Raw genomic sequence first — 16559 nt, forward strand, 5'->3', positions numbered from 1 at the left:
AAACCTAACCCTCCACTCCGGCAGCCTACATTTAACCCTCCTGCAGCCTAAACATAACCTTCCCCTCCCGCAGCCTAAACCCAACCCTCCCACAGCCTAAACCTAACCTTCCCCTCCCGCAGCCTACACTTAATCCTCCCACAGCATAAACCTAACCTTCCCCTCCCGCAGCCTACACTTAATCCTCCCACAGCATAAACCTAACCTTCCCCTCCCGCAGCCTAAACCTAACCCTCACACAGCCTAAACCTAACCTTCCCCCCCCACAAACCAAACCTCCGACAGCCTAAACCTAACCCTCCCCTCCCACAGCCGAAGCCTTCCCCTCCCGCAGCCTAAACCCAACCCTCACACAACCTAAACCTAACCTTCCCCTCCCGCAGCCTACACTTAATCCTCCCACAGCATAAACCTAACCTTCCCCTCCCGCAGCCTAAACCTAACCCTCACACAGCCTAAACCTAACCTTCCCCTCCCACAGCCGAAGCCTTCCCCTCCCGCAGCCTAAACCCAACCCTCACACAACCTAAACCTAACCTTCCCCTCCCGCAGCCTACACTTAATCCTCCCACAGCATAAACCTAACCTTCCCCTCCCGCAGCCTAAACCTAACCTTCCCCTCCCGCAGCCGAAACCTCCGACAGCCTAAACCTAACCCTGCCCAGTCCCTCCAGCAGCCTAAACCTAACCCTCCCCTCCCCTCCCGGTTCATGCAGAATGTCAAAGTTTCACATGTCCACATTCTGCACATGCCGGCATGTGCAATGTCAACATTTAACAATGTCAACATCATGGCTGTCGACATTTTGACTATATCTGAATAAAGACATTTAGAAATTTACATGGCCGGGGACTGACTTGTGTGTGGGTCTGTAGTGCAATAGCTCTGATGTAACCAATGGCAACAGAAATAAGAATTGGAAACCCCAATTACTCATTTTTAAACGGATTCACTAAAACTGTGGGTGTGTGTGTGTGATATAATATATATATATATATATATATATATATATATATATATATATATATATATATAGTAATGCTAGCTACTTATACCATCTTAAGAACATCAAATAGAAACAGATACTGCGGGGATTTAAATTGTATCCTGAAATCGAATCAGGCCCGATATGGACAAAATATTTTGCTTAGTGTTGTAGCCGCTAAAATGTTCACAGAATACCATAAAGACAATCTTACACACAAATATTATTATATAACAGATAAACAAAAAGAATAATCATGATTATTTCCCTTCAGCCAGTGTATTAAGCCGACATATCCTGTATAAAAGTCATGATGGCTGAGCATTTAAGTCCCGTCTCCCCCTTCATGTGGTTTCCGCACACAGCCAATAACTGGGATCATTATTATCTGTTACTTTTCATGTCCTTGGCTGAATCTGTGGCAGCTATCCCTAGCAGGTTAATCACCCGAAGGTTAGACAGGAGAGATAAAGTCTCACCCATACAAGAACAGCTCTTACTTCCCTCCAGTGGAACCATAACAAACAACACGTAGAAACATTGCACGACAATAATACATCACAGAGGAGGACATAGGCGCCACAGATGAAATTAAAAAGCTGCACGTCGAACACAGGCCTACATCAGGGATATTCAACATGCAGCCCACCACCAGCTGCTGAGGAACTAAACATCCCAACATGCCCTGCCACAGTTTGCTATTAGGGCATGCAAATACTGTAGGCAGTGCTTGCTGGGATGTGTAGTTCCACAGCAGCTAAAGTGCCATGTGTTGAATATCCCTGGTCTACATGCTGCAGAAGTGATTCTATAGGACAACTAAATTACAGCTTCAATCTTAGGTACTGGGGGCCATCCCTGGTCAGCATAATTTTTTTCACAAGAAAACGGAATAGCGACTCGAGTGCAGTTTTACATGCGGAATTCAAATATGTAATTGGAATTTCTCCATCAGGCATATAGTGTGTTTGTGACAGTTACTTTTCTTTTTTCAGATGTTAAGTGTTCTTTATGGCCTGTCATACACATGCAGACAGACGGGGGCATACACACACTATGTACCCCTGAAGTCCCTCCCCACTCACACCTTTACATGGAGCCTCCAGCAGCTTCCTCCTCCATGCAGCCTGATCTGCTGGTGTAGCCTAGACCCCCTGGTCGGGTCAGAGAAGCATGTGTGCTGGGCTCCTCCAATCAGGGTTCAGGGGAGAGGGGGGAGGCCACTGAAGCCACCTGGTGCAAAAATGAAGTCCGTCTCTGAAGCCATCTGTATGGTGAAGTAACTTTCAGATCCCAGAGACGAAATTTCACGCAACTTATAAAAAAGTGTTATGAACTTTACGGCGAGTGTAATGGTGATCTGGCTAATGGTGCATACACACGGTACGATAAAAAATAGCAATATTGTTTATTTTTAAGTACCAACCAACTTACCCACAACCAACGATGCGTGTTCCCGCATGAACAATAACGATATCATCCACGCCTGCAGGCCAACCTGGACTATATGGTTATCTCTCCATAGGAGTCCGCGATCGTTTATCATGGGCCGTTGGTGGATTTTTGCTGTGTGGATGAAGGATATCATTCATCCAGCACACTAGGATTTGTAATGGGAGATCGTTCAGAGATAATCGTTATGGCTGACGTATCATGTGTTAGGCTTCTCACTGGCTGGGAAAATGAGTCACATCATACGCCATTTGCAATTCCTATGATTTGGAGGGAACCAAAGGACAATTCAACTGATTACTATTTCTGCTTAACAAACAGAGGAATTACATCCAAAACAAGATATACAATTTACCTATCCCGGCTTACATAGTGAAGAGTTTCCGGTACCAAGGCAAATGGAGTTCCAGGGATGCAGTCATAATACCGACCACGGGGATGCCGGCGCTCAGAATGCCAGTGCCGGAATCCCAATATCTGTGAGAATCCAGGCACCAGCATCCCGAATGTAAGTAGTGGGGTTAGGGTCAGGCAGTAAGGGGGGGGGGTTAGGTTTAGGCACTGGGGAGGATTAGGATACCGAGCGACAGTTGTTGGTATCCTAACCCTGTCGGGATTCTGACCGCCAGCATCCCGTACCCAACCCGGAGTTCCATTAAGCTGGCTGACTATTGCTGGACCATGAGGAGAGACATCCCAAAGGCAAAATATCACCATCTACAACTTATTAGTTCAGCCAGAATGAGGTATACATTTATTATTTGGACCAGGGATGGGGAACCTCAGGCCCGGGACTAGCTCTCGGAGCTTTTTCCTGCTAGCCTCATCTGGCTAGCAGGGTGCCTAGAATGGCACCCTGCAGCCAGAATCTATGCAGCAGTGCCACCTGGAGCATCCTTAGGAAACTTCAGGCGGTCACACTGCTGCCCTTACAGCTCCCCAGAGCATCCTGAAAATGCTCTGGGCATTGCTGTAATCACCGGCGTTTATGGCCCGCCCCATGTGATGTTACATGGAGGGGCGTGGCCTGCACCAGGCCCACGAATAAGGTTATATATCAAAATGGCCCTTGGCAGAAAAAAAGGTTATATAAATACTAATATAATAATAGCTGCATATCTGCGGCACAAACAGCGGCCATCCACCGACAGCATTAAGCACTCCACGCCCGCACTGACGGAGGGCGCAGCTCAAACTCACTCAGACCACCAGTTGGTGGGAAGAAGGATCGGACCTCACCCGGCAAGTCTTACCGGTAAGCAGAAGGAAACTAACTCAAGCACTATTTTGCCACTGTTTTAACCTGCACGGACAACGGCCTGTTTGTAGTTTGACTTTTTTTTTTTTTTTTTTTTTTTATCCCTAGCTGGCCAGCCATTTGAACAAACAACATTATAATGGATTCTTCATTGAACCAGCAGGGAGATAGCTAACTTGAATACACAGGATTATTGTACTACTTTTTAATTTAAACATCTTCTTCATTGTGCTACCTCACTTTACTATAAATTGAAGGTTTTTAACATTTGCATTCCATATTGTGATCCACACATTTTAGCTGAGCACACTAGTTTGCACCAAGATTCTAATTCTGATAACCAATTTAATAAAACTTTAAATGTATGTCACTAAAAAAAAAAAACCTGCCCGATGGAAAGAATCTGAATGCATATTCGAATTCAGTACATAAAATACATTTGCATTCAGTTTATTTAGTTCTTGTGGGAAAAAAAGAAAGTTTATTTTTGTAGACCACTGTAAAAATCAATCAACTTCTTAAATCTGTGACGCAGGCTCTGTGTTCAGATCCTACCGTTTCCCTTTCTTCAAAATAGATATATTTTGTCAAGACATCTTGTATCCAGTTGTCTTCAGTCCAGGTATTCCCACTCACAGGATGTTTTATAATTCAATTGATAGAGCTGGAGAATAATTTAAGTCCAAGTGTGGTCTCAAACAGACGATCATCCTAAGGCTGGTGTAGGTGTGTCATCCACAATTATCATTGCATTTTTTTTTCTTTTTAATCACATGGGTTAAAGCTGTTTGGATTAAAATGTTTCCACCTCCTTTACGTCTTCCGAATTATTCTCAGTTTCCAAACAATGCTCTTTTTTAAAAAGTGTGGTGGAGAACTTCTACTGGGAACTCAAAGCGCCACAGAAACCTTTTTATAATGGCTTCTCCATAGACTTTCATACACTAGAATAGCACCACACATGGCTATGATAGCCAGGACTTGCAAATACCCCAATCTCTGTCATATGATTTTATAGGCTTCTTGTCTGGCTTTCTAGGTACTGACAAGGATCTGCCAGAGGAAGGAATAAGGGGTAGATTTAATAAAGTGCAGATTTGTAAAAGTGGAGATATTGCCCATAGCAACATAGTAGATACTAGAGTAGACAATGTTAGAAGTGAAAGGATGTGAAGAAAAACTGAAAAGCAATGGTAATCCAGGCATGGATAACAGAGGCAATAAAGGCAAATCAGCATTGGTACAGATAAGCAGTCTGATGTATATGAAAGCAAAAATCCAGAACAAAGTTTCAAGCAAGGTGCTAAGCTCCTCCAGTGTCTAAGCAGAGAGGTCAGTGCAGAGTGAGCAGGTCATGCCGACAGCATTGGTGGGGGGGGGGTGTCAGTGTGGAGTGTGCAGGTTATGCAGACAGCATCAGGGAGGTCAGCGCGGAGTGAGCAGGTTATGCAGACAGCATCAGGGAGGTCAGCGCGGAGTGAGCAGGTTATGCAGACAGCATATGGGGGGGGGGGGGCAGTGTGGTGTGCTCAGGTTATGCAGACAGCATATGGGGGGGGTCAGTGTGGAGTGAGCAGGTTATGCAGACAGCATGGTGGGGGTCAGTGTGGAGTGAGCAGGTTATGCAGACAGCAGGGAGGTCAGTGTGGTGTGCTCAGAGCAGGTTATGCAGACAGCAAGGGGGGGGGGGGTCAGTGCGGAGTGAGCAGGTTATGCAGACAGCAAGGGGGGGGGCAGTGTGGAGTGAGCAGGTTATGCAGACAGCATCAGGGAGGTCAGTGCGGAGTGAGCAGGTTGTGCAGACAGCAGGGAGGTCAGTGTGGTGTGCTCAGGTTATGCAGACAGCATATGGGTGGGGTCAGTGTGGAGTGGGCAGGCTATGCAGACAGCAAGGGGGGGCAGTGTGGAGTGAGCAGGTTATGCAGACAGCAGGGAGGTCAGTGTTGTGTGCTCAGGTTATGCAGACAGCATATGGGGGGGGGTCAGTGTGGAGTGAGCAGGTTATGCAGACAGCAAGGGGGGGGGGGGGGCAGTGTGGAGTGAGCAGGTTATGCAGACAGCATCAGGGAGGTCAGTGTGGAGTGAGCAGGTTATGCAGACAGCAAGGGGGGGGGGTGTCAGTGTGGAGTGAGCAGGTTATGCAGACAGCAAGGGGGGGGGGGTGTCAGTGTGGAGTGAGCAGGTTATGCAGACAGCAAGGGGGGGGGGGGGGGTCAGTGTGGAGTGAGCAGGTTATGCAGACAGCAGGGAGGTCAGCGCGGAGTGAGCAGGTTATGCAGACAGCATATGGGGGGGGGGGGGGTCAGTGTGGAGTGAGCAGGTTATACAGACAGCATCAGGGAGGTCAGCGCAGAGTGAGCAGGTTATGCAGACAGCATATGGGGGGGGGCAGTGTGGTGTGCTCAGGTTATGCAGACAGCATATGGGGGGGGGGTCAGTGTGGAGTGGGTAGGCTATGCAGACAGCAAGGGGGGGCAGTGTGGAGTGAGCAGGTTATACAGACAGCATCAGGGAGGTCAGTGTGGAGTGGGCAGGTTATGCAGACAGCATATGGGGGGGGTCAGTGTGGAGTGAGCAGGTTATGCAGACAGCAGGGAGGTCAGCGCGGAGTGAGCAGGTTATGCAGACAGCATCAGGGAGGTCAGCGCGGAGTGAGCAGGTCATGCAGACAGCAAGGGGGGGGGGTGTGTCAGTGTGGAGTGAGCAGGTTATGCAGACAGCAAGGGGGGGGGGGGTCAGTGTGGAGTGAGCAGGTTGTGCAGACGGCATCAGGGAGGTCAGTGCGGAGTGAGCAGGTTATGCAGACAGCAGGGAGGTCAGTGTGGTGTGCTCAGGTTATGCAGACAGCAAATAGGGGGGGGTCAGTGTGGAGGGTGCAGGTTATGCAGTATGAGTAGTTTCCACACTACTGGGCACTCCATCATACAGGCAATGAAGAAAAACTGAAGGGCTGTTAGCCCCCACCCTTGCTGTACAGTACATATAAGTGTGCCATAACCAGATGGGTTCTAGTAGGGGAACAGTTAGTGCTACTGTGATAACAAGAGATATGGTAAGAACTTACCTTTGTTATCTCTGTTTCTACGAAGTCCATAGGGTCCACAGGGTTGACCTTGGGGTATAGGTTGGGAACCAAATCCGGGCACCACGCAGTTAAAGCTTTTAGCTCCCAGGATGCACTGGGTCCACTCTCCCTATAACCCCACCCCCAAGCCAGAGGCACCTCAGTTTGTAAGTAGCCAAAGGCCGGAGGAGGAGAGAAAAAGAGAGAGAAAACTGGAACACTCAATAACCATACTCACCGAAATGGGAGACGGAAAACCGGTGACCAGCCACACAGCCCATATGAAGCCAGGTGCGTCAGGGCGGGCGCCCTGTGGACCCTATGGACTTCGTAGAAACAGAGATAACAAAGGTAAGTTCTTACCATATCTCTTGTTTTCTACTTCAGGGTCCATAGGGGGTCCACAGGGTTGACCTTGGGGATGTCCCAAAGCAGTTCAACCAAGGGTGGGGACGCTCCTGTGCTGAGAGGAGAATCCGTCGCCAAAAAGGAAGCATCCTGAGAGGCAAAGGAAACCAATGCCTAGAACCTTAAAAAGGTGTGGACAGAAGACCACGTGGCCACCTAGTAAGGCAAAACAGCCGAGGCGCCACAGCGAGCCGCACACGAGGGTCACATGGCCCGAGAAAAAACAAGCATCAACAACAGGAAGGCCTACCCATGGGTAGGCCCCTGAGGAAGACCTACGAGGCCATCCAAGCCAACATTTGGTTATAGGCCGGCCATCCTTTCCTGTGAAAACCAGAAATCTCAGACCACCAATAAGGAGTCCGATTTCCGTAAGGAACCTGAACGGATCACATAAATCCAAAGAGGCCAGACCACAGTCAATGAGGCCACACCAGCCGAGAGGACTGGGGACAGAATGGCCGTACCATAAGTTCCAGAATAATATGGAACCTGAAAACCACTAAGAAGAAACACAGGGCGAGAGCAACTCCCACCCTGACATGATGCCCTCCAGAAGAGGGAGCCACATGAGAACGCTCCCAATTCAGACACTCTCCTGGTTGATATAAACACCCTGAGAGAAAGAGAGAGCCTAAGCAATAGACCATGTAATGGCTATCACAACCAGCGGTTCCATTGACTGTCCCCGGAGGTAACGAAGAACCACTACTTACTCCCAAGGAGTCCCTAGGGAGGACAAATGGAGGCATAATCAAGAAAACACTCCAAAGGATGAACTGGATACCAGAGTGAAGCAATTCCATATCTTAACCATACTGACAGTGTAGAGATCCGCACTGTCAGGAAGACCAGGCCAAGTGTGAAACCCAAGCCAGCCGGAAGGAATGCCAGAATATCTGGAAATCCTGGACACCGGAGGATTGTATCGACAGGTACAATACCATAAGATTTATGGCTGCCACAGTTTGTGGTAGGTCCCAGCAAAAGCTGATCCATGTGCTCTAATCATTCCAACGATGACAAAGCCAGGGAAGCCGTAAGACCACTGTAAGGACACAGTCAAAGACAAACGACCCAGGTCCAAGGCAAAACCAAGGACCCTGAGACAACAGGTCCGGGCAGTGAAGCATCAGGGATGGAGTATCGATGTAGAGACTCCGAAGATCCAAGTACCCCTGACATCTGGGGCAATCAGGAGCCACCAGCAGGAAAGCATCTCCGTCTCGATTGAAAACACTTCCAAAGACCTCGAGGAAGAAGGGAGACCGGAGAACACAGGTACACAAAGTGGAAGGACCACTTCACCGACAAAGTCGCTGAAGTTTGCTTCAGAATCCCCAGAGCTGAACTGTAACACCATAGTGTGATAAAGTCAGAAGGCCATGAGGGTCACCTCAGGGGGGCCCCCCCTGCTCACCAGGAGATGAAACCTCTCTTGGGGAAGAGACTAGTCCCCGGGATGCACGTCGTGACGGCTGAGGACTCCCGCTTCCCAATGGAGAGCTCCTGAAATGAACGCTGCCGAGATGGTCGGGAGGAGACCCTCGGACTATGTCCGAATATGTGACATACCTGTCATTGCCACCCAACGAACAGTGTTGCTAAAAAGGAAGCCACTGTCCTGACCTTGTCGGACTGAACCTTTTCAGGTTCACCGGGAAACAAGAGTTATGCCAGAGTAAGTTAATTGACAGGGTGGAATCGACAGACGTCCAACTGCACTGAAAAGGATTCGATCCAGACACTGTCCATAGCAAAGAAAACCCTGGACGAGATGGCCATAGCCACCCGGACAGGGACCGACTTGCCTCCGGGGAGAGAGCATCATCGTTTGAACAGTTATCCGACAGAAAAAACTCATTCCATCTGGAGATGAGCCAATTATGGAAAGGCCTGGAATGGAACTGAGCCCATTCCACCATGCATCCCAGAGTGTAAAGACATCTGTCGACTGCGCAGACAACCATGTACTCCTAATGGAAGAGTGGAGATTCCGTCTTACGCCAGAAGAATTCTCAGATTCTGAGAATCCAGCAGGGATCCTAGATGAAGAATACCCAGAGAGGGATGCAGGGAGGACTTTTTCCCCGTTGATTAAACGTCTGCACCCTGAAGAAGCCACAGTCATCCTGACCTGGCCGTAAAGTACCCCGGTGATCCCGCTAAGAGCAGGAGGCCGTCCAGGTACAGGAGCATTGGGATATACTGAACAGAAGAACTGTCAGAAAATCCAAAACGCTGGTAAACCCCTGTGGGGCTGAGGACAGTCCCAACAGGCAGAGCCCGAAAAATTGTAAGTGTTGCTGTGATACAGCAAACCTCAGCCCATGCTGAGGAAAGGTCTCTGTAAGTACCCGTAGGCACGCGTCCTGTATATCCAGTGATACCCTAAAGTCCCCAGGTTCCAAACATCGTATGATGGAGCATAGGGATTTCCTCCTGAGCCCAGGCAGCTTTAGGAACTGGTTCAGGGAATTGAGACAGAGAATAGGCCAAAGAGGACCATTCAGCCACCGCACCAGAAAGAAAACAGAACAACCAGTCCCTCACTGAGATAGTGGGGATGGCCTAATTAGCTCCGCTTACCGCAACAACTGCATAGCTTTCTGGATCTGTAAGGCCCTTGTAAAGAGGGCGTACCCTCCTACCCACGTAGCCGCGGCAACTTGACACTAGTACCGGGCGAACTGAGAAAATCGGTATCTCCCAGTTGTAGGCCTGTCCCGTCAGGCTGAAGAGATATCCGTAGGTTCAGAAGCAGGATCGGCTGGCAGTCCAGGCCTGCTCGGTACTGGATATGTCGGCCCTTGTAGATGCCGACAGTCTACGAAGAAACAGACCTTTAGGCTGACCCAGAGGACAAAAAAGACTTAACAGACTTAGTCTGAGGCCTTGTAGTGGGCATAGCTGAAAGCGGTAAACTTGTCGTTAGTAATACTGCCAATGTTACTACAATCTTGTCAAGGTCAGGACCAAACAATATCAACCCTAAAGATGGTATCTGCACCTCTGCATTCCCAGAGCGCAGCCATAGGGTATTACGGAGGATACAGTCGCAGCCGGAACTCTGAAAGTTAGGAGACTGGTATCCAATAACAAGAGATATGGTAAGAACTTACCTTTGTTATCTCTGTTTCTACGAAGTCCATAGGGTCCACAGGGTTGACCTTGGGGTATAGGTTGGGAACCAAATCCGGGCACCACGCAGTTAAAGCTTTTAGCTCCCAGGATGCACTTGGGTCCACTCTCCCCATAACCCCACCCCCAGCCAGAGGCACCTCAGTTTGTAAGTAGCCAAAGGCCGGAGGAGGAGAAAAAAAGAGAGAAAACTGGAACACTCGATAACCATACTCACAGAAATGGGAGACGGAAAACCGGTGACCAGTCACACAGCCCATTTGAAGCCAGGTGCGTCAGGGCGGGCGCCCTGTGGACCCTATGGACTTCGTAGAAACAGAGATAACAAAGGTAAGTTCTTACCATATCTCTTGTTTTCTACTTCAGGGTCCATAGGGGGTCCACAGGGTTGACCTTGGGGATGTCCCAAAGCAGTTCAACCAAGGGAGGGGACGCTCCTGTGCTGAGAGGAGAATCCGCCGCCAAAAAGGAAGCATCCTGAGAGGCAAAGGAAAACAATGCCTAGAACCTTAAAAAGGTGTAGACAGAAGACCAGGTGGCCACCTAGCAAGGCAAACCAGCCAAGGTGCCACCGCGAGCCACCCACGAGGGTTACATGGCCCGAGAAAAAAAAAACAAGCAGCAACAACAGAAAGCCCTACCCATGGGTAGGCCCCTGAAGAAGACATACGAGGCCGTCCAGCCAACATATGGCCATAGGCCGGCCATCCTTTCCTGTTAAAACCAGAAATCTCAGACCACCAATAAGGAGTCCGATTTCCGTCAGGAACTTGAATGGATCACATAAATCCACAGAGGCCGGACCACAGTCAATGAGGCCACACCAGCCGAGAGGACTGGGGACTGAATGGCCGCACCATAAGTTCCAGAATAATATGGAACCTGAAAATCACTAAGAAGAAACACAGGGTGAGAGCAACTCACACCCTAACAAGATGCCCTCCAGAAGAGGGAGCCACATGAGAACGCTCCCAATTCCGACACTCACCTGGTTGATATAAACTCCCTGATAGAAAGAGAGAAAGCCAAAGCAATAGACCATGTAATGGCTATTACAACCAGCGGTTCCATTAACTTTCCCCGGAGTTAACGAAGAACCACTACTAACTCCCAAGGAGACCCTAGGGAGGACAAATGGAGGCATAATCCAGAGAACACTCCAAAGGATGAACTGGATATCAGAGCGGAGCAATTCCATAACCTAATCATACTGACAGTGTAGAGATCTGCACTGTCAGGAAGGCCAGGCCGAGGGAGAAACCCAAGCCAGCCGGAAGGAATGCCAGAAAATCTGGAAATCCTGGACACCAGAGGATCGTATTGATAGGTATAATACCATAAGAATTATGGCTGCCACAGATTGTGGTAGGTCCCAGCAAAAGCTGATCCATGTGCTCCAATCATTCCAACGATGACAAAGCCATGGAAGCCGTAAGACCACTATAGGGACGTAGTCAAAGACAAACGACCCAGGTCCAAGGCAAACCCCAGGACCCTGAGACAACAGGTCTGGGTAGCGAAGCATCAGGAATGGAGTATCGATGGAGAGACTCCGAAAAACCAAGTACCCCTGACATCTGGGGCAATCAGGAGCCACCAGCAGGAAAGCATCTCTGTCTCTATTGAAACACTTCCCTCGAGGAAGAATGGAGACTGGAGAACACAGGTACGCAAATTGGAAGAACCCCTTCACCGACAAAGAGTCACTGAAGGTTGCTTCAGAATCCCCAGAGTTGGACTGTAACACCATAGTGTGATAGAGTCAGAAGGCCATGAGTGTCACCTCAGGAGGGCCCCCCCCCCCTGCTCACCAGGAGATGAAACCTCTCTTGGGGAAGAGACTAGTCCCCGGGATGCACGTCGTAACGGCTGAGGACTCCCGCTTCCCAATGGAGAGCACCCGAAATGAACACTGTCGAGATGGTCGGGAGGAGACCCTCAGACAATTCCCGAATGTATGACATACCTGACATTGGCACCCAACGAACAGTATTGCTAAAAAGGAAGCCACTGTTCTGACCCTGTCGGACTGAACTTTTTCAGGTTCACCTGGAAACAAGGGCTATGCCAGAGTGAAGCCCAAGACAGGCTAAAGTTCCAACAAGTTAATTGACAGGGTGGAATCGACAGACATCCAATTGCACTGAAATGGATGCGAACCAGACACTGTCCTTAGCAAAGAATACCCTGGACGAGATGGCCATAGTCACCCGAAAAGGGACCGACTTGCCTCCGGGGAGAGCATCATCGTTTGAACAGTGATCCGACAGAAAAAACTCGTTCCATCTGTAGATAAGCCAATTATGGAAAGGCCTGGAATGGAACTGAGCCCATTCCACCCTTCCAAAGGCAGACACTGAATAGTGGACCATGCATCCCAGAGTGTAAAGACATATGGCGACTGCGCAGACATCCATGTACTCCTAATGGAAGAGTGGAGATGCCGTCTTAAGCCAGAAGAATTCTCAGATTTTGAGAATCCAGCAGGGCTCCTAGGTGAAGAATACCCAGAGAGGGATGCAGGGAGGACTTTTTTTCCCTTGATTAAACGTCTGCACCCTGAAGAACCCACAGTCAACCAGACCCGGCTGTAAAGTACCCCGGTGATCCTGCTAAGAGCAGGAGGCCATCCAGGTACAGGAGCATTGGGATATACTGAACAGAAGAACTGTCAGAAAATCCCAAATGCTGGTAAACCCCTGTGGGACTGAGATCAGTCCCAACAGGCAGAGCCCGAAAAATCGTAAGTGCTGTGATACAGCAAACCTCAGTCCATGCTGAGGTAAGGTCTCTGTAAGTACCCGTAGGCACGCGTCCTGTATATCCAGTGATACCATAAAGTCCCCGGGTTCCAAACATAGTATGATGGAGCATAGGGATTGCTTCCTGAACCCAGGTAGCTTTAGGAACTGGTTCGGGGAATTGAGACAGAGAATAGGCCAAAGAGGACCATTCAGCCACCGCACCAGAAAGAAAGCAGAACAACCAGTCCCTCGCTGAGAAAGTGGGGATGGCCCAATTAGCTCCGCTTACCGCAACAACTGTATAGCTTTCTGGATTTGTAAGGCCCTGTTCCGAATAAGGGCCTGCGTACCATCACATGGAAATAGGCCGCCTGAGCAAAGAGAGGGCGTACCCTCCTACCCACGTAGCCGCGGCAACTAGACACTAGTACCGGGCAAACTGAGAAATCGCCATCTCCCAGTGGTAGGCCTGTCTCGTCAGGCTGACGATATATCCGTTGGTTCAGAAGCAGGATCGGCTGGCAGTCCAGGCCTGCTCGGAACTGGATATGTCAGCCCTTGTAAAGGCCGACAGTCTATGAAAAAACAGACCTTTAGGCTGACCCAGAGGACAAAAAGACTTAATAGTCTGAGGCCCCGTAGTGAGCATAGCTGACGGCGGGAAATTTGTACTGCCACTGTCAAGGTCAGATATACCCTATAGATGGTATCTGCACCTCTGCATTCCCAGAGCGCAGCCATAGGGTATTACGGAGGATACCGTCGCAGCCGGAACTCTGAAAGTTTGGAGCTGGTATCCAATATAGGCATGTCCACCTATGACAACTGCATATATTACGTGAGCGACCAAATACACTTGAACCCCAGACGTGTTGGAGGGGAAAAACATTACAAATACATCAGCTCAGTATGCAATAGTATTACCCATCCTACCATGGCTATAGCATGGTTGGTTAACAACCCCTGAAAGCGAGTATACTGATTTCAGGCAGAGTTACCACCTACGGATCAGAAGAATCCGACCACGCAGGAATGGGATGCGTAGTAACGTCTGTAATCCGACGAGTAACACGCCCATCCACCCCAGGAGGGGCTCATGATGACCCTCAGGGAATTTGGGACAGGAGACCAAACACTGTTGTAATACCTCATATCTGGCAACAGCCAGAGTCCCGCCCTGCGATCCACCCGCTAGTCAGCAACAGGGACCCAGAATGCACGTAATACTGAGGGTGTATGATACAGGTGCAGGTCAACATTCACTCTAACCAGAATGGACCTGCTACCAGCCCGAAAGCAGGGATAATAATACTTGAGATAGGCTTCCCCCCCGTGTAAGAGGGAAAGAGCCCAAAACAGTATCCAGTTCACGGTAGAGCCAAGTGGGAAGTAACCACAGGGCGTCAACCACGCCAATTTGCGTTTCATAGAAAAACGACTTCCACCCAGGGTGGCTGTTGTGGTAATCCCTGCAAGGGGCATGACAGACTATTGTGGCACCAGGGGGAATTCATATACTCGAAAAAACCCCTGTAGGGAGCGGTAGTCTGTGTCACAGGGGAAGAGTGCAAGAAACTGCGAGATACCCTGAGATGAAAAGGGTAGTATGGTGAAGTAACCCCAAGTGAGGTACAACAATGGGGCCCGCCCGGCGATCCGCAATTAAGAGGATCCCGAGAAAACAAACAGCCCAAGGGGGTCGTGAAAGGGACCGGCACCCGATGACGCCACATACAGAACCCTTTAAGAGTTAAATCCTCCGCACTAACACCTGCAGCACATGGCTTGCAGGATAGTAAAAATGGGTGCAGTATAACGCTCTATCTCCTGGTCAGACATATCTGACCAAGCCTTGTGATCAAGCAGCGCTATACTGGTCCTGACTGAAACTAAAAATTAGCTGCAGGGACCCATTTTCAGCGTATGCAACACACAGTTCCACTCAAAATATGGCAACGTGCAGCACGCAACAGTATGTGACAAACCTCACAAATATTAACAAGTATATAAATGTGAGGTCTCAGAACCACCCCAAGTACAGCTGTATTAGGGCAGATAAGGAAAGGGATAGATATACACTGACAGGTGAGAGAATAAAGTACAGTCAGCACTAGCATAAGTCACATACAATGCAGATATACACATATATACATAAACATGTCATATAATATACTGCACTATTACACTGCATGCAACTTACCCAGATTCAGTGTCTGGGAAGGCTACAGCGCTGTGTACACTGACCTAATGGTGAGGTACGCAGGGGGACTGGACTCACTGCCATCCTGAGAGATTTCTGCTGCACCACAGAGATAAAATGGCCGCTGGAGACCTCAGAGGAAGCGTGGCCCGCGGAGGAAGCAGCTCAGCGACGCCAGACTATGGATACTGAAAGGCGCGCTGAGCTGAGGGGAGGAGCCGCTGTAACAGGGAAGGCTGCCTCCCCTGGCCGGCTATTAACCCCCGGGACGCCGGCTCCCTGCACCGAACACTAAGTCCCTGGTGGTCTAGTGGACACACGGGGTATGGGGGGCCCGCCGCCACTGCCGGCGCCTCCGGTCTGTCCCCAGAGACCGGAGGCACAGGACTGCATTTCAAATGCGCGGATCACCGCAAGCGGTGACCCGCGCCTTACCTGCTCCCCGTGAATCCGGCAGCAGTCCTGGGCGCCCGCAGAGTCCGGCTAGTACAGACTCTGGGGTCCCGCTGAGATCCCCAGATCTGTACTGGCGTCTCAGCGCCAGCGGGGTGACGGAGCGACAGCTTAGACGTCCTATGGACAGTCTGACGCTGCCGCTCTGAAGAATCCAAAGGAAAAATAAAAAACTCTGTCCTTTAGAAAAAAATAAAGCTTAGGGGCTGCTAATCAGCTCCCCACTGCACTAAACGGTGACCCGACTCCGGCCGGGCACAACTTAAACTGAGGTGCCTCTGGCTGGGGGTGGGGTTATGGGGAGAGTGGACCCAAGTGCATCCTGGGAGCTAAAAGCTTTAACTGCGTGGTGCCCGGATTTGGTTCCCAACCTATACCCCAAGGTCAACCCTGTGGACCCCCTATGGACCCTGAAGTAGAAATAGGCATTTCCACCTATGACAACTGCATATATTACGTGAGCGACCAAATACATTTGAACCCCCGACGTGTTGGAGGGGAAAAAACGTTACAAATGCATCAACCCAATATGCAATAGTATTAACCAACCATGCTATAGCCATGGTAGGATGGGTAACAACTCCTGAAAGCAAGTATACTGATTTCAGGCAGAGTTACCACCTACGGATCCGAAGAATCCGACCACGCAGGAATGGGAGGCGTAGTAACGTCTGTAATCAGACGAGTAACACGCCCATCCCCCCCAGGAGGGGCTCGTGATGACCCTCAGGGAATTTGGGACAGGAGGCCAAACACTGTTGTAACACCTCCTATCTGGCAACAGCCAGAGTCCCGCTATGCGATCCACCCGCTAGTCAGCAACAGGTAACCTGAAGGCACGCAATACTGAGGG

Source organism: Taudactylus pleione, unplaced genomic scaffold (genome assembly GCF_031769625.1).
Source record: "Taudactylus pleione unplaced genomic scaffold, aTauple2 ptg000199l, whole genome shotgun sequence".
Taxonomy (NCBI): domain Eukaryota; kingdom Metazoa; phylum Chordata; class Amphibia; order Anura; family Myobatrachidae; genus Taudactylus; species Taudactylus pleione.